Below are 5,543 nucleotides of genomic sequence, written 5' to 3' on the forward strand. Positions count from 1 at the left end.
AATCTATATGCTGAGCACATAATCCTAGAAGCTGGAGTATATGAAGAACATGGCATCAGGATTGGAGGAAGGCTCATTAACAACCTGTGATATGCTGATGACACAACTTTCCATGCTGAATGTGAGGATGACTTGAAACACTTACTGATGAAGATTGAAGATGACAGTTTGCACTATGGCTTATGTTTCAATATAAAGAAAACAAAAATCCTCACAACTGAACCTATAAGCAGCAGCCTGATAAATGGAGAAAAGATTCAAGTTGTCAAATAATTCACATTTCTTGATTCTACAATCAACACCAATGGAAGCAGCAGTCAAGTTATCAGACATCTTATAGCATTGAGTAAGTCTGCTACAAAGGACCTCTTTCAAGTGGTGAAGAGCAAAGATGTTTCCTTGAAGACTAAGGTGTGCTTGACACGAGCCATGGTATTTTCAATTGCCTATGTGAATGTGAGAGCTGGACAATGAATAAAGGAAGACCTCAAAAGAAGTGATGCTTTTGAGCTGTGGTGTTAGCGAAGAATGCTGAAAGTACCATGGACTGCTCAAAGAACTAACAAATCTGTCCTGAAAGAAGAGCAGCAGGAATGCTCCTTTGAAGTGAGGATGGCCAGACTTGGTCTCACCTACTTTGGCCATGTTGTAAGAAGGGACCATTCCCTAGAGAAGGATATCATACTTGGCAAAGTGGAAGGACAACGAAAATGGGGAAGTGCCTCAATGAGATGGATTGACACAGTGGCTCCAATGATGGGCTCAGGTATAGCAAAGATCATGGGGCTGGAACAGGACCAGGCAGGGTTTTATTCTGCTGTACTTGAGGTCACTATGAGTCAGAGACATCTCGACAGCCACTTTACAAAGTTTAATATCCTTCTCTAGGGAATGGTCCTTTCAAAATCGTTACCAAAGTAGGTGAAAGGAAGTCTGGTTATTCTTACTTCCAAGGAGCATTGCAGCTGCACTTTATCCAGGACAAATTTGATAGCTCTTCTTGCAGTCCATAGTACTTTCAGTAGTCTTTGCCATCACCACAACGCAAAAGCATCTGCTCTTCTTAATTCTTCCTGATTCATTGTCCAGCTCTCACATGCATATGAGGCTGTTGAAAATGACATGGTTTGGATAAAGCACACGTTAGTCTTCAAAGAGACATTTTTGCTCTTCATAACTGTAAAGAGTTCTTTTGCAGTAGATTTTCCCAGTGGAGTGTGTTGTCTGATTTCTTGACTGCTGCTTACATTCATGTTGATTTTGGAATCAAGTAATACAAAATTTTTGACAACTTCAATCTTTTCTCCCATTTATTGTTAAGCTGCTTATTGGTCTATTTGTGAGGATTTTCATTTTCTTTATGTGGAGGTGTAATCTATACTATAGACTATAGTCTTTAATCTTTATCTCTAAATTCTTCAAGTCTTCTTCAATTTCAGTAAGGAAGGTTGTGTTGTCTGAATATCTCAGGTTGTTAATGAGTCTTCTTTCAATCTTGATGCCCATTCTCCCTCATATAATCCAGCTTCTTGGATTATTTCTGAGCATACAGAGTGAATAAATATGGTGAAAGGATACAGACCTGATGCACTCCTTTCCTGCTTTAAAACCATGCAGTATTCCATGGTTCAGTTCAAATGACAGCTTGATCAATGTACAGGTCCTCATGAGCACAAATAAGTGTTCTTGAATTCCCATACACCTATTTTTCACAATGTTATCCATAATTTGTTATGACCCACAAAGTCATTTTTAAACACCTTTCTGGTATTTTTTTTACTTACTTACTTACTTACTTACTTACTTACTTACTTATTTATTTATTTATGCTTTCAGCCAAGATCCATCTGACATCAACAATGACGTCCTTTGCTTCATGTCCCCTTCTGAATCCAGCTTGCATTTCTGGAAGTTCCTTGCCACTGTTTTTGTTTGTTTGTTTGTTTTTAACTTTCTTCAGCAAGGTTTTACTTGCAGGTGCTATTGATGGAATTTTTTGACAATTTCTACATTCTGTGGGATCACATTTCTTTAGAATGTGTACAAATATGTATCTCTTCCAGTCAGTTGGCCAGGTAGCTGTCTCCCAAATTACTTGGCATAGTCGTGTAAGTGCCTCCAATGTGGCATCCATTTGTTTAAATATGTGAATGCTATTCTGTCAATTCCAAGAGGCTTGCATTTTGCCAAGTACAGCTTCAGTGCTGCTTCAACTTCAGTGCAGTGTCAACTTCTTCCTCAATACCATCAGTGCTTGATCACATGCCACCTTCTGAAATGGATGAACATCAACCAATTATTTTTGGTACGATGACTTGGTGTACTCCTTCCATCTTCTTTGATGTCTTCTGCATCAATCAATGTTTTGTTCATAGAATCTATCAATATTACAACTTGAGTTTGAAATTTTTTCGTTCAGTTCTCTCAGTTTTCGAAATGCCAAGCATGTTCTTCCCATTTGGTTTTCTAACTCCAGGTATTTGCACATTGCATTATAATAATTGACTTTCTCTTCTCGAGCTGCTCTTTGAAATCTGTTCAGCTCTTTTATCTTGTTATTTCTTCCACTTTCTTTAGCTACTCTCTACTCAAGAGAAAGTTTCAGAGTCTCTTCTGACGTCTATTTTTGTCTTTTCTTCCTTTCTTGTCTTTTTAATGACCTTTTTACTTTTTTTCATGTATGATGTTCTTGATGTCACCTCACAATTTCTCTACTTTTCAGTCATTGGGTGTTCAATGCATCAAATCCATTGCTTTTTAGATAGTCTCTAAATTCAGGAGAGACAGAATCAAGTTTGTATTTTGGTTCTTGTGGACTTGTTTTAATTGTCTTCAGCTTGAAGTTGCATATGACCAGTTGATGATCTGTTCCATAGTCAGCACCTGGCCTTGTTTTGGCTGAAGATATTGAGCTTCTCCATCTCCTCTTTTCACAGGTATAGTTAGTCTGAATCCTATGCATTCCATCTGGTGAAGTCCACATGTATAGCTGCTCTTTATATTGTTGAAAAAAGGTATTTGAAATAAATTAGTTGTTGGCTTCAGAAAATTCTATTATGTGATCTCCAATCTCGTTTCTGTCACCAAGGCCATATTTTCCAGATGCTAGTGAATCTTATTTGTGTGCAACTTTTGCGTTCTTATCCCCAGTAATAATTCACACATCTTGATTGCATGTTTTGTCAATTTCAGACTGTAGACTTTAGAAAAATCTTTAATTTCCTCATCTTTGGCTTGGGTGGTTGGTGTGCAAATTTGAATAATACTAGTGCCAATAGGTCTTTCTTGTGTGTTGTTGTCAGGTGCCATCGATGCAGCTCTGACTCACAGTGACCCTATGTACAACAGAACAAAACACTTCCCAGTTCTGTGTCAGCCTCACAATTCTTGCTATACCTTAGCCCATCATTGCATCCACTGTGTCAATCCATCTTACTGAAGGCCTTCCTCTTTTTCATTGACCCTCTACTTTACTTAACATGATATCCTTCTCCAGGGAATGGTCCCTCTGACAACATGACCAAAGTAGGTCAAAAAAAGTCTGGCCAATCTTGTTTCCAAGGAGCACTCTAGCTGCACTTCTTCCAGGACAGATCTCTTAGTCCCTTTGTCAGTCCATGGTACTTTCATTATTCTTTACCAACACCACAATTCAAAGGCATCAACTCTTCTTTGGTATTACTTATACATTGTCCAGATCTTGCATGCATATGAGATGGTTGAAAACCCCATGGCTTGGGTGAGGTGCACTTTAGTCTTCAAGGAGACTTCTTTGCTCTTCAGCACTTTAAAGAGGTCTTTTGCAGCAGATTTTCACAGTGCAATACATTGTTTGATGTCTTGAGTGCTACTGCCATTGTTGCTGATTGTGGAACCAAATAATATGAATTCTTTGAAAATTTCAATCTTTTTTTTCTATTTATCATGATGCTGCTTATTGGTCCAGTTGTGAGGATTTTCATTTTCTTTATGTTGAGATGTAATCCATAGTGCAAACTGTAGTCCTTAATCTTCATCAGCAAGTGCTTCAAGTCATCCTCACTTTCAGCAAGCAAAGTTGTGTCATCTGTGTATTGCAGGTTGTTAATGAGTCTTCCTCCAATCTTGTTGCCATTCTCTTCTTCATATAGTCCAAATACTCAGATTATTTGCTCAGCATACAGATTGAATAAGTATGGTGAAAGGTTAAAACCCTCACACACTTTCGTCCTCATTTTAAACCATGCAGTATTCTCTTTTTCTGTTCAAATGACAGCCTCCACTATGTATATGTTCCTCATGAGCACGATTAAGTGTTCTGGAATTCCCATTCTTCTCAATATTATCCATAATTTCTTATAATTCACACAATAGAATGTGTTTGCATAGTTAATAAAACACAAGTAAACATCTTTCTGGTATTATTTGCTTTCAGCCATGATTCATCTGATGTCAGCAATCTGAGGGGATCATTCTAGCACTATATAGGAAAATATTTCAGTGGTGCTCACAAAGTTATCCAGTAATAAATCAGACAGTGCTTCACTGCTATTCATAAAGTTTTCACTGACCAATTCTTTGAGAAATGGATGCCCGTTTCCTTCTAACTGTGTCTTAGTCTTGAAGATTCACTGAAACTTGTCCACCATGGGTGACCCTCCTGGTATTTGAAATACTGGTGCCATAACCTCCAGCCTCACAGCAACTTTCAAGCCATTACAGTATGGTAAATTGACAGATGAGTGATGGCTATATTTATGTATGTTGTTGTTGTTGTTTTATGTGCCATCGAGTTGGACCCAACTCTTAGTGACACCTCCTTGGGTTTCCGAGACAGTATCTCTATGAATGTAGATTGCCCAGTCTTCCTTCCTAGGAATAGCTGGTGGGTTTGAACCACCAGACTTCTGGTTAGCAGTCAAGTGCTCTAGGCACTACACTACCAGAACCCCAATATTTATATATAGATACCCATATATATACATTTTTTTAATTACAGTCATATTATGTGTGTGTGTGTTTGTGTGTGTGTTTGCATGTGTATGCACTCTTGGTGGTGTAATGCCTAAAGCATCCGACTGCTATCCAGAAGGCTAGGGGTTCAAACCCACCAATCACTCCTCAGAAGGAAGGTTGGTTAGTCAATCTACTTCCAGCATGATGCTCCCTCGGAAATCCAAGAAAAGGTCAGTATGAGTCATATCTGACTCGACAGCAGTGAGTTTTGTATCATCTATTTCTATATCTACATCTATATCTATATATATAAAATGCATGTATGTACAATAGAATATAAAATATGTCAAATGGAATGAAACAAAGCCAGGTCTCATGCCATACTCATATCGTTGCTATGTTTGAGTCCACAGTTATAATGATATGTCTATCTGTGTCACTGAGGGAAATCTACTTTTTTGCTGTCCCTCTATATTACTAAGCATTATATCTTTCTTCAGTGATTGGTCCTTTTTGATTACATGTTAAAAGTAAATGACAGAAAATCACCTCATCTTTTCTTCTACTGAGTATTCTGTCTGTACTCCTTCCAAGACAGATTTATCCAC

Source organism: Orycteropus afer, unplaced genomic scaffold (genome assembly GCF_000298275.1).
Source record: "Orycteropus afer afer isolate SDZICR_OR568_19922 unplaced genomic scaffold, OryAfe1.0 scaffold00840, whole genome shotgun sequence".
Classification (NCBI taxonomy): domain Eukaryota; kingdom Metazoa; phylum Chordata; class Mammalia; order Tubulidentata; family Orycteropodidae; genus Orycteropus; species Orycteropus afer.